This window comes from Mchenga conophoros, linkage group LG4, assembly GCF_057382185.1.
Source record: "Mchenga conophoros isolate Kocher_MC1m ecotype Shallow Benthic linkage group LG4, M_conophoros_male_GT1.1, whole genome shotgun sequence".
NCBI classification, from domain to species: domain Eukaryota; kingdom Metazoa; phylum Chordata; class Actinopteri; order Cichliformes; family Cichlidae; genus Mchenga; species Mchenga conophoros.
In genome coordinates this window covers 7,732,710-7,754,749 of record NC_140529.1, presented here as the reverse complement: position 1 = coordinate 7,754,749, position 22,040 = coordinate 7,732,710, and the positions used below count along the sequence as shown (strand labels likewise).

The 22,040-nt window shown below is 35.0% G+C and overlaps 1 protein-coding gene across 1 annotated transcript in view; it reads left to right on the top strand.

The window, feature by feature from the left end:
* The window catches only part of LOC146575450 (uncharacterized), a 71,638-nt gene that overhangs the window by 6,507 nt on the left and 43,091 nt on the right, over positions 1-22,040 (top strand). The window lies entirely within an intron of this gene.

Genomic DNA, 22,040 nt, shown 5'->3' with positions numbered 1-22,040 from the left:
CTATGAAAAGCAGAAATAGTATGATTAAGCATAAATACTACATTTAGCAGAAATACTATATTAAGCACAAATCTTATAAAAAGCAGAAATACTATATTAAGCACAAATCCTATAAAAGCAGAAATAGTATATTAAGCACAAATCTTATAAAATAGCAGAAATAGTATGATTTAGCACAATAGTAATAAGTTAAACAGAAAAATTGGAAAAGCAAAATGGACAGCTGAAAAAATGCTGAACATGCTGAGGGTCCCTCAAATATACTTGTTAAATGACAAAAATCTGCAAAAAAATTTATTACAGCCACACAATCACAAATATGTACACATGAGGAAACACACATGCACAGAGAGACCCACACACAAGATCCAATTTAGTCAACCAGTCTAAATATATTGAATTTAAATCTTAGAATGAGATCATCCCATTAAAAGCCTTTCTCTCTCTCTCTCTCTGTCACACACACACACACACACACACACACACACACACACACAGGGAGAGAGAAGTAAGTTTCTAGGTCAGCCTGGGAGCTGCTGAATTTGAATCCACCAATCAGAGAGCCTGTGTACTTTTTCCCGCCAAAACAGGTGCATCTTTTTACACACGCAGCAGAGAGAGGCACAGGATTATTGCAGCCTATTTCTCATAGTGAGGACTCCCCTCAAACAAATGACCATAATTTCCAAACCGTAGGGGCTAGAACGGTCATTCTTACACCGTTTTGTTCAGAAGAGATGGGGGAATCTTCAAGTGTTGACAATTTAATATTAAAATATGAATTTTTAGAGATATATGACATGGATGACTTGTTGACTTAGAAGCCACGAATTCCCCAATATGCAAATTTGAATGCCTGAGACCACATATGTGATTGGCTGGCTGGGAAGCCGTGCAGGCCCTGATTTGTGGGTTTGAATTCCTCAGCCCTCAGATATGATTGGCTGGCTTAGAAGCCACGAAGGCCCCAATATGCAAATTTGAATGCCTCAGGACACTTATTTGATTGGCTGGGAAACTGTGCAGGCCCTGATTTGAAAATTTGAATGTCTCAGTCCTCACAGAGGATTGGCTGCCTGGGGACCTGGCAGAAATATATAGAAATACTATTATTAAGCATAAATACTACATTTAGTAGAAATACTATGTTTTAGCACAAATATTATAAAAAGAAGAAAAACTATAATTTAGCAGAAATACTATATTAAGCACAAATCCTATAAAAAGCAGAAATACTATAATTTAGAACAAATAGTATAAAAAGCAGAAATACTATAATTTAGCAGAAATACTATGTTAAGCACAAATCCTATAAAAAGCAGAAATACTATAATTTAGCAGAAATACTATGTTAGGCACAAATCCTATAAAAAGCAGAAATACTATAATTTAGCAGAAATACTATATTAGGCATAAATCCTATGAAAAGCAGAAATAGTATGATTTAGCAGAAATACTGTATTTAGCACAAGTACCGAAAAGTACCAGAAATACTATGATTTAGCAGAATAGTAATAACTTATTGAAACACAAATGCACAGAGGGACACACAAACACAGGCTCTAATCCAGTCAACCAGTCTAACTATGTTCAATTTAAATCCTACAATGACATGCTGTCAAATAAGGGCAGGGTCCTCTCTCTCCCACTAAACACACACACAAACACACACACACACACACACACACACACACACACACACACACACACACACACACACACACACACACACAGGGAGAGAGGACTAAGTTTCTAGGTCAGCCTGGGAGCTGCTGAATTTGAATCCACCAATCAGAGAGGCTGTTTACGTTTTCCCGCCAAAAAAGGTGCATCTTTTTACACACGCAGCACAGAGACATAGACCTGCTTCTTTCAGTTTATTTCACATAGTGAGGATTCCCCTCAAACAAATGACCATAATTTCCTAACCATAGGGGCTAGAGCGGTCATTCTTACACCGTTTTGTTCAGAAGAGATGGGGGAATCTTCAAGTGTTGACAATTTATCATTAAAATATGAATTTTTAGAGATATATGACATGGATGACTTGTTGACTTAGAAGCCACGAATTCCCCAATATGCAAATTTAAATACCTGGAGCCCACATACATGATTGGCTGGCTGGGAAGCTGTGCAGGCCCTGATTTGTGGATTTGAATTCCTCAGCCCTCAGATATGATTGGCTGGCTTAGAAGCCATGAAGGCCCCAATATGCAAATTTGAATGCCTCAGGACACATATATGATTGGCTGGGAAGCCGTGCAGGCCCTGATTTGAAAATTTGAATTTCTCAGTCCTCACAGAGGATTGGCTGCCTGGGGACCTGGCAGATATATATAGAAATACTATGATTAAGCATAAATACTACATTTAGTAGAAATACTATGTTTTAGCACAAATACTATAAAAAGCAGAAATATTATAATTTAGCACAAATAGTATAAAAAGCAGAAATATTATAATTTAGCACAAATAGTATAAAAAGCAGAAATATTATAATTTAGCACAAATAGTATAAAAAGCAGAAATACTACATTTAGTAGAAATACTATGTTTTAGCACAAATAGTATAAAAAGCAGAAATATTATAATTTAGCACAAATAGTATAAAAAGCAGAAATATTATAATTTAGCACAAATAGTATAAAAAGCAGAAATACTACATTTAGTAGAAATACTATGTTTTAGCACAAATAGTATAAAAAGCAGAAATATTATAATTTAGCACAAATAGTATAAAAAGCAGAAATATTATAATTTAGCACAAATAGTATAAAAAGCAGAAATATTATAATTTAGCACAAATAGTATAAAAAGCAGAAATATTATAATTTAGCACAAATAGTATAAAAAGCAGAAATATTATAATTTAGCACAAATAGTATAAAAAGCAGAAATACTACATTTAGTAGAAATACTATGTTTTAGCACAAATAGTATAAAAAGCAGAAATATTGTAATTTAGCAGAAATACTATATTAGGCACAAATCTTATAAAATAGCAGAAATAGTATTATTTAGCACAATAGTAATAAGTTAAACAGAAAAATTGGAAAAGCAAAATGGACAGCTGAAAAAATGCTGAACATGCTGAGGGTCCCTCAAATATACTTGTTAAATGAAAAAATCAGCAAAAAAATGCACAGGGAGAGAGAAGTAAGTTTCTAGGTCAGCCTGGGAGCTGCTGAATTTGAATCCACCAATCAGAGAGCCTGTGTACTTTTTCCCGCCAAAACATGTGCCTCTTTTTACACACGCAGCACAGAGAGGCACAGGATTATTGCAGCCTATTTCTCATAGTGAGGACTCCCCTCAAACAAATGACCATAATTTCCAAACCGTAGGGGCTAGAGCGGTCATTCTTACACCGTTTTGTTCAGAAGAGATGGGGGAATCTTCCAGTGTTTACAATTTATCATTAAAATATGAATTATTAAAGATATTTGACTTGTAATGCACCATAACTGAGTAGAGCGAAGCAAAAACTGCCTTGACTTGCCCTCAAACAACGCTTTCTAACTCGAAATCTATTTGGAGTATCGATATCATTCTTTCACCGTAAGAGACAGCAGGCTTTGGTGAACAATCATGGAAATTTTCAGGTCTCTGTGGAAATCCAACAAAAAGTTATGACGAGAGAAAAAAGTGGTTCATTTCCACAGTTTGAAATCTGAAGAAATCTGAGCGAAGGACGAATTTCCTACCCTCAAACAAGTCCAACTCATTTCAGAACGGTAATAGGTGAGAAAGAAATTCTTGAATTGTGAGCGTCAGGGGTGTCTGAAGATATTCGGGGACAAGCCTCATGTCTTAACTTTGCTTCGTTAAGGAGATATGACGATTCGAATATGCCTCTCATTACAGAAATCCAGCGGTGATTTTGAACAAGCTCTCCATTCACTTTATATGGAGAGTTTTCTGACCTTGTGTTAGTCTGAGGAGATTTGCAAAAATTCTATAAATCCCACAACAATGATGGTGACATTTTCTGAAAGCCAGCAAAAATACCTACGTTTTGATGTATAATTTGTGGAAGTTGAGTGAAAATTGAGCAAGTAGCAGGAAGTTGTTCGGACATGAAGTGAAAATTGCAAAACCTTCAGTGGCACACTGGAAGCCAAGAGCATAGCAACCATAACAACACATGTATTTTGTGAAAAATCACAATTTTGCAACTCAAAACTTTAAGAGGCATAAAAGTAAAACAGTAGAAGATTTGAAAAAGCTGAATCATACCTGAATAGCCAAATAATTTGTGAACATTTTAAAATTTGAATGGTTGTTCTAGGTGAAAATATGAGGAAGTAGTTAAGTTTCAAAAACAGGCAAAATTTAGCAGAATTGCAGAAGTTTCCCATTCATTTCAATGGGACAAATTAAAGGAAAAAAGCTTAATATTTTAAAAAGTATAATAGTTAAAAATAGCAAAAATCGTAGCAGGAATTAGCAAAAATAGCTGAATAGTTTAAAGTTTGAACGGTGAAAATAGCACAAAAATTGTGGAAGTAGTTAAACGGCGAAAAGTGTACGGAAACACCCGGAATAATAATAATAACTAGAAAAATTTGCATTTCCTGCGAAAATGCAGTGTGGATGCTTAAAGCTGAAGCTGTATGCAAAAACTAGCTGAAAAAGCTGAAAAGTTGCAGAAATTGTAAAAACTTTGCAGAAGCAAAAGAAGTTTGCTAAAATGGAATAACTTAGCAGAACTGCAATATCTTAGAGGAAACATAATACTTGGCAGAAATACAATAGCATAGCAGAATTCAGCAGAAATATTGTAACTTACCAGAAACATGATAACTTCTCAAAAATACAAGAATTTAGGAGAAATAGTATAAGATAACAGAAAGAATATATTTAGCCAAAAATACTTAAACATTACAGAAACACTATGATTTAGAAAAATAGTACAACAGAGCAGAAATATTGTGATTTACCAGAGACACTGTGATGAACTATGAATATTGTAATTTTAAATTGAGACTGTTTTAGCACAAATATTATAATTTGGCAGAAATACTATAATTTAGCAGAAATACTATATTAAGCACAAATCCTATAAAAAGCAGAAATGGTATGATTAAGCACAAATACTACATTTAGTAGAAATACTTTGTTTTAGCACAAATCCCATAAAAAGCAGAAATACTGTACTATGATTTAGTAGAAAAACTATAATTAATCAGAAATACTAAATTTAGCAGAAATACTATATTAAGCACAAATACTATGAAAAGCAAAAATAGTATGATTAAGCATAAATACTACATTTAGCAGAAATACTATATTAAGCACAAATCCTATAAAAGCAGAAATAGTATATTAAGCACAAATCTTATAAAATAGCAGAAATAGTGTGATTTAGCACAATAGTAATAAGTTAAACAGAAAAATTGGAAAAGCAAAATGGACAGCTGAAAAAATGCTGAACATGCTGAGGGTCCCTCAAATATACTTGTTAAATGACAAAAATCTGCAAAAAAATTTATTACAGCCACACAATCACAAATATGTACACATGAGGAAACACACATGCACAGAGAGACCCACACACAAGATCCAATTCAGTCAACCAGTCTAAATATATTGAATTTAAATCTTAGAATGAGATCATCCCATTAAAAGCCTCTCTCTCTCTCCCTCTCTCTCTCTCTCTCTCTCTCTCTCTCTGTCACACACACACACACACACACACACACACACACACACACACACACACACACACACAGGGAGAGAGAAGTAAGTTTCTAGGTCAGCCTGGGAGCTGGTGAATTTGAATCCACCAATCAGAGAGGCTGTGCACTTTTCCCCACCAAAACAGGTGCATCTGTTTACACACGCAGCAGCACAGAGAGACACAGGATTATTGCAGCCTATTTCTCATAGTGAGGACTCCCCTCAAACAAATGACCGTAATTTCCTAACCGTAGGGGCTAGAACGGTCATTCTTACACCGTTTTGTTCAGAAGAGATGGGGGAATCTTCAAGTGTTGACAATTTAATATTAAAATATGAATTTTTAGAGATATATGACATGGATGACTTGTTGACTTAGAAGCCACGAATTCCCCAATATGCAAATTTGAATGCCTGAGACCACATATGTGATTGGCTGGCTGGGAAGCCGTGCAGGCCCTGATTTGTGGATTTGAATTCCTCAGCCCTCAGATATGATTGGCTGGCTTAGAAGCCATGAAGGCCCCAATATGCAAATTTGAATGCCTCAGGACACTTATTTGATTGGCTGGGAAACTGTGCAGGCCCTGATTTGAAAATTTGAATGTCTCAGTCCTCACAGAGGATTGGCTGCCTGGGGACCTGGCAGAAATATATAGAAATACTATTATTAAGCATAAATACTACATTTAGTAGAAATACTATGTTTTAGGACAAATATTATAAAAAGAAGAAAAACTATAATTTAGCAGAAATACTATATTAAGCACAAATCCTATAAAAAGCAGAAATACTATAATTTAGAACAAATAGTATAAAAAGCAGAAATACTATAATTTAGCAGAAATACTATGTTAAGCACAAATCCTATAAAAAGCAGAAATACTATAATTTAGCAGAAATACTATGTTAGGCACAAATCCTATAAAAAGCAGAAATACTATAATTTAGCAGAAATACTATATTAGGCATAAATCCTATGAAAAGCAGAAATAGTATGATTTAGCAGAAATATTGTATTTAGCACAAGTACCGAAAAGTACCAGAAATACTATGATTTAGCAGAATAGTAATAACTTATTGAAACACAAATGCACAGAGGGACACACAAACACAGGCTCTAATCCAGTCAACCAGTCTAACTATGTTCAATTTAAATCCTACAATGACATGCTGTCAAATAAGGGCAGGGTCCTCTCTCTCCCACTAAACACACACACACACACACACACACACACACACACACACACACACACACACACACACATACACACACACACAGGGAGAGAGGACTAAGTTTCTAGGTCAGCCTGGGAGCTGCTGAATTTGAATCCACCAATCAGAGAGGCTGTTTACGTTTTCCCGCCAAAACAGGTGCATCTTTTTACACACGCAGCACAGAGACATAGACCTGCTTCTTTCAGTTTATTTCACATAGTGAGGATTCCCCTCAAACAAATGACCATAATTTCCTAACCATAGGGGCTAGAGCGGTCATTCTTACACCGTTTTGTTCAGAAGAGATGGGGGAATCTTCAAGTGTTGACAATTTATCATTAAAATATGAATTTTTAGAGATATATGACATGGATGACTTGTTGACTTAGAAGCCACGAATTCCCCAATATGCAAATTTGAATACCTGGAGCCCACATACATGATTGGCTGGCTGGGAAGCTGTGCAGGCCCTGATTTGTGGATTTGAATTCCTCAGCCCTCAGATATGATTGGCTGGCTTAGAAGCCATGAAGGCCCCAATATGCAAATTTGAATGCCTCAGGACACATATATGATTGGCTGGGAAGCCGTGCAGGCCCTGATTTGAAAATTTGAATTTCTCAGTCCTCACAGAGGATTGGCTGCCTGGGGACCTGGCAGAAATATATAGAAATACTATGATTAAGCATAAATACTACATTTAGTAGAAATACTATGTTTTAGCACAAATACTATAAAAAGCAGAAATACTATAATTTAGCAGAAATACTATATTAAGCACAAATCCTATAAAAAGCAGAAATAGGATGATTAAGCATAAACACTACATTTAGTAGAAATACTATGTTTGAGCAAAAATCCTATAAAAAGCAGAAATACTATATTAGGCAAAAATCCCATAAAAAGCAGAAATAGCATGATTAAGCATAAATACTACATTTAGTAGAAATACTATGTTTTAGCACAAATAGTATAAAAAGCAGAAATACTATAATTTAGCAGAAATACTATATTAAGCACAAATCCTATAAAAAGCAGAAATAGGATGATTAAGCATAAACACTACATTTAGTAGAAATACTATGTTTGAGCAAAAATCCTATAAAAAGCAGAAATACTATATTAGGCACAAATCCCATAAAAAGCAGAAATAGCATGATTAAGCATAAATACTACATTTAGTAGAAATACTATGTTTTAGCACAAATAGTATGAAAAGCAGAAATATTGTAATTTAGCAGAAATACTATATTAAGCACAAATCCTATAAAAAGCAGAAATACTATATTAAGCACAAATTCTATAAAAAGCAGAAATACTATATTAAGCACAAATCTTGTAAAATAGCAGAAACAGTATGATTTACCACAATAGTAATAAGTTAAACAGAAAAATTGGAAAAGCAAAATGGACAGCTGAAAAAATGCTGAACATGCTGAGGGTCCCTCAAATATACTTGTTAAATGAAAAAATCAGCAAAAAAATGCACAGGGAGAGAGAAGTAAGTTTCTAGGTCAGCCTGGGAGCTGCTGAATTTGAATCCACCAATCAGAGAGCCTGTGTACTTTTTCCCGCCAAAACAGGTGCATCTTTTTACACACGCAGCAGAGAGAGGCATAGGATTATTGCAGCCTATTTCTCATAGTGAGGACTCGCCTCAAACAAATGACCATAATTTCTAAACCGTAGGGGCTAGAGCGGTCATTCTTACACCGTTTTGTTCAGAAGAGATGGGGGAATCTTCCAGTGTTTACAATTTATCATTAAAATATGAATTATTAAAGATATTTGACTTGTAATGCACCATAACTGAGTAGAGCGAAGCAAAAACTGCCTTGACTTGCCCTCAAACAACGCTTTGTAACTCGAAATCTATTTGGAGTATCGATATCATTCTTTCACCGTAAGAGACAGCAGGCTTTGGTGAACAGTCATGGAAATTTTCAGGTCTCTGTGGAAATCCAAAAAAAAGTTATGACGAGAGAAAAAAGTGGTTCATTTCCAGAGTTTTAAATCTGAAGAAATCTGAGCGAAGGACGAATTTCCTACCCTCAAACAAGTCCAACTCATTTCAGAACGGTAATAGGTGAGAAAGAAATTCTTGAATTGTGAGCGTCAGGGGTGTCTGAAGATATTCGGGGACAAGCCTCATGTCTTAAAGTCGCTTCGTTAAGGAGATATGACGATTCGAATATGCCTCTCATTACAGAAATCCAGCGATGATTTTGAACAAGCTCTCCATTGACTTTATATGGAGAGTTTTGAGACCTTGTGTTGGTCTGAGGAGATTTGCAAAAATTCTATAAATCCCACAACAATGATAGTGACATTTTCTGAAAGCCAGCAAAAATACCTACGTTTTGATGTATAATTTGTGGAAGTTGAGTGAAAATTGAGCAAGTAGCAAGAAGTTGTTCGGACATGAAGTGAAAATTGCAAAACCTTCAGTGGCACACTGGAAGCCAAGAGCATAGCAACCATAACAACGCATGTATTTTGTGAAAAATCACAATTTTGCAACTCAAAACTTTAAGAGGCATAAAAGTAAAACAGTAGAAGATTTGAAAAAGCTGAATCATACCTGAATAGCCCAATAATTTGTGAACATTTTAAAATTTGAATGGTTGTTCTAGGTGAAAATATGAGGAAGTAGTTAAGTTTCAAAAACAAGCAAAATTTAGCAGAATTGCAGAAGTTTCCCATTCATTTCAATGGGACAAATTAAAGGAAAAAAGCTTAATATTTTAAAAAGTATAATAGTTAAAAATAGCAAAAATCGTAGCAGGAATTAGCAAAAATAGCAGAATAGTTTAAAATTTGAACGGTGAAAATCGGCTGAAAATTGTGGAAGTAGTTTAACGGCGAAAAGTGTACGGAAGCAACTAGAATAATAATAATAAAGAACTAGAAAAATTTGCATTTCCTGCGAAAATGCAGTGTGGATGCTTAAAGCTGAAGCTGTATGCAAAAAGTAGCTGAAAAAGCTGAAAAGTTGCAGAAATTGTAAAAACTTTGCAGAAGCAAAAGAAGTTTGCTAAAATGGAATAACTTAGCAGAACTGCAATATCTTAGAGGAAACATAATACTTGGCAGAAATACAATAGCATAGCAGAATTTAGCAGAAATATTGTAACTTACCAGAAACATGATAACTTCTCAAAAATACAAGAATTTAGGAGAAATAGTATAAGATAACAGAAAGAATATATTTAGCCAAAAATACTTAAACATTACAGAAACACTATGATTTAGAAAAATAGTACAACAGAGCAGAAATATTGTGATTTACCAGAGACACTGTGATGAACTATGAATATTGTAATTTTAAATTGAGACTATGTTTTAGCACAAATATTATAATTTGGCAGAAATACTATAATTTAGCAGAAATACTATATTAAGCACAAATCCTATAAAAAGCAGAAATGGTATGATTAAGCACAAATACTACATTTAGTAGAAATACTTTGTTTTAGCACAAATCCCATAAAAAGCAGAAATACTGTACTATGATTTAGTAGAAAAACTATAATTAATCAGAAATACTAAATTTAGCAGAAATACTATATTAAGCACAAATCCTATAAAAGCAGAAATAGTATGATTAAGCATAAATACTACATTTAGCAGAAATACTATATTAAGCACAAATCCTATAAAAGCAGAAATAGTATATTAAGCACAAATCTTATAAAATAGCAGAAATAGTATGATTTAGCACAATAGTAATAAGTTAAACAGAAAAATTGGAAAAGCAAAATGGACAGCTGAAAAAATGCTGAACATGCTGAGGGTCCCTCAAATATACTTGTTAAATGACAAAAATCTGCAAAAAAATTTATTACAGCCACACAATCACAAATATGTACACATGAGGAAACACACATGCACAGAGAGACCCACACACAAGATCCAATTCAGTCAACCAGTCTAAATATATTGAATTTAAATCTTAGAATGAGATCATCCCATTAAAAGCCTTTCTCTCTCTCTCTCTCTCTCTCTCTCTCTCTCTCTCTGTGTCACACACACACACACACACACACACACACACACACACACACACACACACACACAGGGAGAGAGAAGTAAGTTTCTAGGTCAGCCTGGGAGCTGGTGAATTTGAATCCACCAATCAGAGAGGCTGTGCACTTTTCCCCACCAAAACAGGTGCATCTGTTTACACACGCAGCAGCACAGAGAGACACAGGATTTTTGCAGTCTATTTCTCATAGTGACGACTCCCCTCAAACAAATGACCGTAATTTCCTAACCGTAGGGGCTAGAACGGTCATTCTTACACCGTTTTGTTCAGAAGAGATGGGGGAATCTTCAAGTGTTGACAATTTAATATTAAAATATGAATTTTTAGAGATATATGACATGGATGACTTGTTGACTTAGAAGCCACGAATTCCCCAATATGCAAATTTGAATGCCTGAGACCACATATGTGATTGGCTGGCTGGGAAGCCGTGCAGGCCCTGATTTGTGGATTTGAATTCCTCAGCCCTCAGATATGATTGGCTGGCTTAGAAGCCACGAAGGCCCCAATATGCAAATTTGAATGCCTCAGGACACTTATTTGATTGGCTGGGAAACTGTGCAGGCCCTGATTTGAAAATTTGAATGTCTCAGTCCTCACAGAGGATTGGCTGCCTGGGGACCTGGCAGAAATATATAGAAATACTATTATTAAGCATAAATACTACATTTAGTAGAAATACTATGTTTTAGCACAAATATTATAAAAAGAAGAAAAACTATAATTTAGCAGAAATACTATATTAAGCACAAATCCTATAAAAAGCAGAAATACTATAATTTAGAACAAATAGTATAAAAAGCAGAAATACTATAATTTAGCAGAAATACTATGTTAAGCACAAATCCTATAAAAAGCAGAAATACTATAATTTAGCAGAAATACTATATTAGGCATAAATCCTATGAAAAGCAGAAATAGTATGATTTAGCAGAAATACTGTATTTAGCACAAGTACCGAAAAGTACCAGAAATACTATGATTTAGCAGAATAGTAATAACTTATTGAAACACAAATGCACAGAGGGACACACAAACACAGGCTCTAATCCAGTCAACCAGTCTAACTATATTCAATTTAAATCCTACAATGACATGCTGCCAAATAAGGGCAGGGTCCTCTCTCTCCCACTAAACACACACACACACACACACACACACACACACACACACACACACACACACACAGAGGGAGAGAGCTGCCGAATTTAAATCCACCAATCAGAGTGGCTGTTTACGTTTTCCCGCCAAAACAGGTGCATCTTTTTACACACGCAGCAGCACAGAGAGGCACAGGATTATTGCAGCCTATTTCTCATAGTGACGACTCCCCTCAAACAAATGACCATAATTTCCTAACCGTAGGGGCTAGAGCGGTCATTCTTACACTGTTTTGTTCAGAAGAGATGGGGGAATCTTCCAGTGTTAACAATTTATCATTAAAATGTGAATTTTTAGAGATATATGACATGGATGACTTGTTGACTTAGAAGCCACGAATTCCCCAATATGCAAATATGAATGCCTGAGACCACATATATGATTGGCTGGCTGGGAAGCCGTGCAGGCCCTGATTTGTGGATTTGAATTCCTCAGCCCTCAGATATGATTGGCTGGCTTAGAAGCCATGAAGGCCCCAATATGCAAATTTGAATGCCTCAGGACACATATATGATTGGCTGGGAAGCCGTGCAGGCCCTGATTTGAAAATTTGAATTTCTCAGTCCTCACAGAGGATTGGCTGCCTGGGGACCTGGCAGAAATATATAGAAATACTATGATTAAGCATAAATACTACATTTAGTAGAAATACTATGTTTTAGCACAAATACTATAAAAAGCAGAAATACTATAATTTAGCAGAAATACTATATTAAGCACAAATCCTATAAAAAGCAGAAATAGGATGATTAAGCATAAACACTACATTTAGTAGAAATACTATGTTTGAGCAAAAATCCTATAAAAAGCAGAAATACTATATTAGGCACAAATCCCATAAAAAGCAGAAATAGTATGATTAAGCATAAATACTACATTTAGTAGAAATACTATGTTTTAGCACAAATAGTATAAAAAGCAGAAATATTGTAATTTAGCAGAAATACTATATTAGGCACAAATCTTATAAAATAGCAGAAATAGTATTATTTAGCACAATAGTAATAAGTTAAACAGAAAAATTGGAAAAGCAAAATGGACAGCTGAAAAAATGCTGAACATGCTGAGGGTCCCTCAAATATACTTGTTAAATGAAAAAATCAGCAAAAAAATGCACAGGGAGAGAGAAGTAAGTTTCTAGGTCAGCCTGGGAGCTGCTGAATTTGAATCCACCAATCAGAGAGCCTGTGTACTTTTTCCCGCCAAAACATGTGCCTCTTTTTACACACGCAGCACAGAGAGGCACAGGATTATTGCAGCCTATTTCTCATAGTGAGGACTCCCCTCAAACAAATGACCATAATTTCCAAACCGTAGGGGCTAGAGCGGTCATTCTTACACCGTTTTGTTCAGAAGAGATGGGGGAATCTTCCAGTGTTTACAATTTATCATTAAAATATGAATTATTAAAGATATTTGACTTGTAATGCACCATAACTGAGTAGAGCGAAGCAAAAACTGCCTTGACTTGCCCTCAAACAACGCTTTCTAACTCGAAATCTATTTGGAGTATCGATATCATTCTTTCACCGTAAGAGACAGCAGGCTTTGGTGAACAATCATGGAAATTTTCAGGTCTCTGTGGAAATCCAACAAAAAGTTATGACGAGAGAAAAAAGTGGTTCATTTCCACAGTTTGAAATCTGAAGAAATCTGAGCGAAGGACGAATTTCCTACCCTCAAACAAGTCCAACTCATTTCAGAACGGTAATAGGTGAGAAAGAAATTCTTGAATTGTGAGCGTCAGGGGTGTCTGAAGATATTCGGGGACAAGCCTCATGTCTTAACTTTGCTTCGTTAAGGAGATATGACGATTCGAATATGCCTCTCATTACAGAAATCCAGCGGTGATTTTGAACAAGCTCTCCATTCACTTTATATGGAGAGTTTTCTGACCTTGTGTTAGTCTGAGGAGATTTGCAAAAATTCTATAAATCCCACAACAATGATGGTGACATTTTCTGAAAGCCAGCAAAAATACCTACGTTTTGATGTATAATTTGTGGAAGTTGAGTGAAAATTGAGCAAGTAGCAGGAAGTTGTTCGGACATGAAGTGAAAATTGCAAAACCTTCAGTGGCACACTGGAAGCCAAGAGCATAGCAACCATAACAACACATGTATTTTGTGAAAAATCACAATTTTGCAACTCAAAACTTTAAGAGGCATAAAAGTAAAACAGTAAAAGATTTGAAAAAGCTGAATCATACCTGAATAGCCCAATAATTTGTGAACATTTTAAAGTTTGAATGGTTGTTCTAGGTGAAAATATGAGGAAGTAGTTAAGTTTCAAAAACAAGCAAATTTTAGCAGAATTGCTGAAGTTTCCCATTCATTTCAATGGGACAAATTAAAGGAAAAAAGCTTAATATTTTAAAAAGTATAATAGTTAAAAATAGCAAAAATCGTAGCAGGAATTAGCAAAAATAGCTGAATAGTTTAAAATTTGAACGGTGAAAATCGGCTGAAAATTGTGGAAGTAGTTTAACGGCGAAAAGTGTACGGAAGCAACTAGAATAATAATAATAATAAAGAATAAAGAGAAACAGGAACTCAATAGTGTGGATGCTTAAAGCATCCACACAATAAAGAGAAACAGGAACTCAATAGTGTGGATGCTTAAAGCATCCACACAACTAGAAAAATTTGCATTTCCTGCGAAAATGCAGTGTGGATGCTTAAAGCTGAAGCTGTATGCAAAAAGTAGCTGAAAAAGCTGAAAAGTTGCAGAAATTGTAAAAACTTTGCAGAAGCAAAAGAAGTTTGCTAAAATGGAATAACTTAGCAGAACTGCAATATCTTAGAGGAAACATAATACTTGGCAGAAATACAATAGCATAGCAGAATTTAGCAGAAATATTGTAACTTACCAGAAACATGATAACTTCTCAAAAATACAAGAATTTAGGAGAAATAGTATAAGATAACAGAAAGAATATATTTAGCCAAAAATACTTAAACATTACAGAAACACTATGATTTAGAAAAATAGTACAACAGAGCAGAAATATTGTGATTTACCAGAGACACTGTGATGAACTATGAATATTGTAATTTTAAATTGAGACTATGTTTTAGCACAAATATTATAATTTGGCAGAAATACTATAATTTAGCAGAAATACTATATTAAGCACAAATCCTATAAAAAGCAGAAATGGTATGATTAAGCACAAATACTACATTTAGTAGAAATACTTTGTTTTAGCACAAATCCCATAAAAAGCAGAAATACTGTACTATGATTTAGTAGAAAAACTATAATTAATCAGAAATACTAAATTTAGCAGAAATACTATATTAAGCACAAATACTATGAAAAGCAGAAATAGTATGATTAAGCATAAATACTACATTTAGCAGAAATACTATATTAAGCACAAATCCTATAAAAGCAGAAATAGTATATTAAGCACAAATCTTATAAAATAGCAGAAATAGTATGATTTAGCACAATAGTAATAAGTTAAACAGAAAAATTGGAAAAGCAAAATGGACAGCTGAAAAAATGCTGAACATGCTGAGGGTCCCTCAAATATACTTGTTAAATGACAAAAATCTGCAAAAAAATTTATTACAGCCACACAATCACAAATATGTACACATGAGGAAACACACATGCACAGAGAGACCCACACACAAGATCCAATTCAGTCAACCAGTCTAAATATATTGAATTTAAATCTTAGAATGAGATCATCCCATTAAAAGCCTTTCTCTCTCTCTCTCTCTCTCTCTCTCTCTCTCTGTCACACACACACACACACACACACACACACACACACACACACACACACACACACAGGGAGAGAGGACTAAGTTTCTAGGTCAGCCTGGGAGCTGGTGAATTTGAATCCACCAATCAGAGAGGCTGTGCACTTTTCCCCACCAAAACAGGTGCATCTGTTTACACACGCAGCAGCACAGAGAGACACAGGATTTTTGCAGTCTATTTCTCATAGTGACGACTCCCCTCAAACAAATGACCGTAATTTCCTAACCGTAGGGGCTAGAACGGTCATTCTTACACCGTTTTGTTCAGAAGAGATGGGGGAATCTTCAAGTGTTGACAATTTAATATTAAAATATGAATTTTTAGAGATATATGACATGGATGACTTGTTGACTTAGAAGCCACGAATTCCCCAATATGCAAATTTGAATGCCTGAGACCACATATGTGATTGGCTGGCTGGGAAGCCGTGCAGGCCCTGATTTGTGGATTTGAATTCCTCAGCCCTCAGATATGATTGGCTGGCTTAGAAGCCACGAAGGCCCCAATATGCAAATTTGAATGCCTCAGGACACTTATTTGATTGGCTGGGAAACTGTGCAGGCCCTGATTTGAAAATTTGAATGTCTCAGTCCTCACAGAGGATTGGCTGCCTGGGGACCTGGCAGAAATATATAGAAATACTATTATTAAGCATAAATACTACATTTAGTAGAAATACTATGTTTTAGCACAAATATTATAAAAAGAAGAAAAACTATAATTTAGCAGAAATACTATATTAAGCACAAATCCTATAAAAAGCAGAAATACTATAATTTAGAACAAATAATATAAAAAGCAGAAATACTATAATTTAGCAGAAATACTATGTTAGGCACAAATCCTATAAAAAGCAGAAATACTATAATTTAGCAGAAATACTATGTTAGGCACAAATCCTATAAAAAGCAGAAATACTATAATTTAGCAGAAATACTATATTAGGCATAAATCCTATGAAAAGCAGAAATAGTATGATTTAGCAGAAATACTGTATTTAGCACAAGTACCGAAAAGTACCAGAAATACTATGATTTAGCAGAATAGTAATAACTTATTGAAACACAAATGCACAGAGGGACACACAAACACAGGCTCTAATCCAGTCCACCAGTCTAACTATGTTCAATTTAAATCCTACAATGACATGCTGTCAAATAAGGGCAGGGTCCTCTCTCTCCCACTAAACACACACACACACACACACACACACACACACACACACACACACACAGGGAGAGAGGACTAAGTTTCTAGGTCAGCCTGGGAGCTGCTGAATTTGAATCCACCAATCAGAGAGGCTGTTTACGTTTTCCCGCCAAAACAGGTGCATCTTTTTACACACGCAGCACAGAGACATAGACCTGCTTCTTTCAGTTTATTTCACATAGTGAGGATTCCCCTCAAACAAATGACCATAATTTCCTAACCATAGGGGCTAGAGCGGTCATTCTTACACCGTTTTGTTCAGAAGAGATGGGGGAATCTTCAAGTGTTGACAATTTATCATTAAAATATGAATTTTTAGAGATATATGACATGGATGACTTGTTGACTTAGAAGCCACGAATTCCCCAATATGCAAATTTGAATACCAGGAGCCCACATACATGATTGGCTGGCTGGGAAGCTGTGCAGGCCCTGATTTGTGGATTTGAATTCCTCAGCCCTCAGATATGATTGGCTGGCTTAGAAGCCATGAAGGCCCCAATATGCAAATTTGAATGCCTCAGGACACATATATGATTGGCTGGGAAGCCGTGCAGGCCCTGATTTGAAAATTTGAATTTCTCAGTCCTCACAGAGGATTGGCTGCCTGGGGACCTGGCAGAAATATATAGAAATACTATGATTAAGCATAAATACTACATTTAGTAGAAATACTATGTTTTAGCACAAATACTATAAAAAGCAGAAATATTATAATTTAGCAGAAATACTATATTAAGCACAAATCCTATAAAAAGCAGAAATAGGATGATTAAGCATAAACACTACATTTAGTAGAAATACTATGTTTGAGCAAAAATCCTATAAAAAGCAGAAATACTATATTAGGCACAAATCCCATAAAAAGCAGAAATAGTATGATTAAGCATAAATACTACATTTAGTAGAAATACTATGTTTTAGCACAAATAGTATAAAAAGCAGAAATATTGTAATTTAGCAGAAATACTATATTAGGCACAAATCTTATAAAATAGCAGAAATATTATTATTTAGCACAATAGTAATAAGTTAAACAGAAAAATTGGAAAAGCAAAATGGACAGCTGAAAAAATGCTGGGACATGCTGAGGGTCCCTCAAATATACTTGTTAAATGAAAAAATCAGCAAAAAAATGCACAGGGAGAGAGAAGTATTTTTCTAGGTCAGCCTGGGAGCTGCTGAATTTGAATCCACCAATCAGAGAGCCTGTGTACTTTTTCCCGCCAAAACATGTGCCTCTTTTTACACACGCAGCACAGAGAGGCACAGGATTATTGCAGCCTATTTCTCATAGTGAGGACTCCCCTCAAACAAATGACCATAATTTCCAAACCGTAGGGGCTAGAGCGGTCATTCTTACACCGTTTTGTTCAGAAGAGATGGGGGAATCTTCCAGTGTTTACAATTTATCATTAAAATATGAATTATTAAAGATATTTGACTTGTAATGCACCATAACTGAGTAGAGCGAAGCAAAAACTGCCTTGACTTGCCCTCAAACAACGCTTTCTAACTCGAAATCTATTTGGAGTATCGATATCTTTCTTTCACCGTAAGAGACAGCAGGCTTTGGTGAACAATCATGGAAATTTTCAGGTCTCTGTGGAAATCCAACAAAAAGTTATGACGAGAGAAAAAAGTGGTTCATTTCCACAGTTTGAAATCTGAAGAAATCTGAGCGAAGGACGAATTTCCTACCCTCAAACAAGTCCAACTCATTTCAGAACGGTAATAGGTGAGAAAGAAATTCTTGAATTGTGAGCGTCAGGGGTGTCTGAAGATATTCGGGGACAAGCCTCATGTCTTAACTTTGCTTCGTTAAGGAGATATGACGATTCGAATATGCCTCTCATTACAGAAATCCAGCGGTGATTTTGAACAAGCTCTCCATTCACTTTATATGGAGAGTTTTCTGACCTTGTGTTAGTCTGAGGAGATTTGCAAAAATTCTATAAATCCCACAACAATGATGGTGACATTTTCTGAAAGCCAGCAAAAATACCTACGTTTTGATGTATAATTTGTGGAAGTTGAGTGAAAATTGAGCAAGTAGCAGGAAGTTGTTCGGACATGAAGTGAAAATTGCAAAACCTTCAGTGGCACACTGGAAGCCAAGAGCATAGCAACCATAACAACACATGTATTTTGTGAAAAATCACAATTTTGCAACTCAAAACTTTAAGAGGCATAAAAGTAAAACAGTAAAAGATTTGAAAAAGCTGAATCATACCTGAATAGCCCAATAATTTGTGAACATTTTAAAGTTTGAATGGTTGTTCTAGGTGAAAATATGAGGAAGTAGTTAAGTTTCAAAAACAAGCAAATTTTAGCAGAATTGCTGAAGTTTCCCATTCATTTCAATGGGACAAATTAAAGGAAAAAAGCTTAATATTTTAAAAAGTATAATAGTTAAAAATAGCAAAAATCGTAGCAGGAAAGAGCAAAAATAGCAGAATAGTTTAAAATTTGAACGGTGAAAATCGGCTGAAAATTGTGGAAGTAGTTTAACGGCGAAAAGTGTACGGAAGCAACTAGAATAATAATAATAACTAGAAAAATTTGCATTTCCTGCGAAAATGCAGTGTGGATGCTTAAAGCTGAAGCTGTATGCAAAAAGTAGCTGAAAAAGCTGAAAAGTTGCAGAAATTGTAAAAACTTTGCAGAAGCAAAAGAAGTTTGCTAAAATGGAATAACTTAGCAGAACTGCAATATCTTAGAGGAAACATAATACTTGGCAGAAATACAATAGCATAGCAGAATTTAGCAGAAATATTGTAACTTACCAGAAACATGATAACTTCTCAAAAATACAAGAATTTAGGAGAAATAGTATAAGATAACAGAAAGAATATATTTAGCCAAAAATACTTAAACATTACAGAAACACTATGATTTAGAAAAATAGTACAACAGAGCAGAAATATTGTGATTTACCAGAGACACTGTGATGAACTATGAATATTGTAATTTTAAATTGAGACTATGTTTTAGCACAAATATTATAATTTGGCAGAAATACTATAATTTAGCAGAAATACTATATTAAGCACAAATCCTATAAAAAGCAGAAATGGTATGATTAAGCACAAATACTACATTTAGTAGAAATACTTTGTTTTAGCACAAATAGCATAAAAAGCAGAAATACTGTACTATGATTTAGTAGAAAAACTATAATTAATCAGAAATACTAAATTTAGCAGAAATACTATATTAAGCACAAATACTATGAAAAGCAGAAATAGTATGATTAAGCATAAATACTACATTTAGCAGAAATACTATATTAAGCACAAATCCTATAAAAGCAGAAATAGTATATTAAGCACAAATCTTATAAAATAGCAGAAATAGTATGATTTAGCACAATAGTAATAAGTTAAACAGAAAAATTGGAAAAGCAAAATGGACAGCTGAAAAAATGCTGAACATGCTGAGGGTCCCTCAAATATACTTGTTAAATGACAAAAATCTGCAAAAAAATTTATTACAGCCACACAATCACAAATATGTACACATGAGGAAACACACATGCACAGAGAGACCCACACACAAGATCCAATTCAGTCAACCAGTCTAAATATATTGAATTTAAATCTTAGAATGAGATCATCCCATTAAAAGCCTTTCTCTCTCTCTCTCTCTCTCTCTCTCTCTCTCTGTCACACACACACACACACACACACACACACACACACACACACACACACACACACACACAGGGAGAGAGGACTAAGTTTCTAGGTCAGCCTGGGAGCTGGTGAATTTGAATCCACCAATCAGAGAGGCTGTGCACTTTTCCCCACCAAAACAGGTGCATCTGTTTACACACGCAGCAGCACAGAGAGACACAGGATTTTTGCAGTCTATTTCTCATAGTGACGACTCCCCTCAAACAAATGACCGTAATTTCCTAACCGTAGGGGCTAGAACGGTCATTCTTACACCGTTTTGTTCAGAAGAGATGGGGGAATCTTCAAGTGTTGACAATTTAATATTAAAATATGAATTTTTAGAGATATATGACATGGATGACTTGTTGACTTAGAAGCCACGAATTCCCCAATATGCAAATTTGAATGCCTGAGACCACATATGTGATTGGCTGGCTGGGAAGCCGTGCAGGCCCTGATTTGTGGATTTGAATTCCTCAGCCCTCAGATATGATTGGCTGGCTTAGAAGCCACGAAGGCCCCAATATGCAAATTTGAATGCCTCAGGACACTTATTTGATTGGCTGGGAAACTGTGCAGGCCCTGATTTGAAAATTTGAATGTCTCAGTCCTCACAGAGGATTGGCTGCCTGGGGACCTGGCAGAAATATATAGAAATACTATTATTAAGCATAAATACTACATTTAGTAGAAATACTATGTTTTAGCACAAATATTATAAAAAGAAGAAAAACTATAATTTAGCAGAAATACTATATTAAGCACAAATCCTATAAAAAGCAGAAATACTATAATTTAGAACAAATAGTATAAAAAGCAGAAATACTATAATTTAGCAGAAATACTATGTTTGGCACAAATCCTATAAAAAGCAGAAATACTATAATTTAGCAGAAATACTATATTAGGCATAAATCCTATGAAAAGCAGTAATAGTATGATTTAGCAGAAATACTGTATTTAGCACAAGTACCGAAAAGTACCAGAAATACTATGATTTAGCAGAATAGTAATAACTTATTGAAACACAAATGCACAGAGGGACACACAAACACAGGCTCTAATCCAGTCAACCAGTCTAACTATGTTCAATTTAAATCCTACAATGACATGCTGTCAAATAAGGGCAGGGTCCTCTCTCTCCCACTAAACACACACACACACACACACACACACACACACACACACACACACACACACACACACACACACACAGGGAGAGAGGACTAAGTTTCTAGGTCAGCCTGGGAGCTGCTGAATTTGAATCCACCAATCAG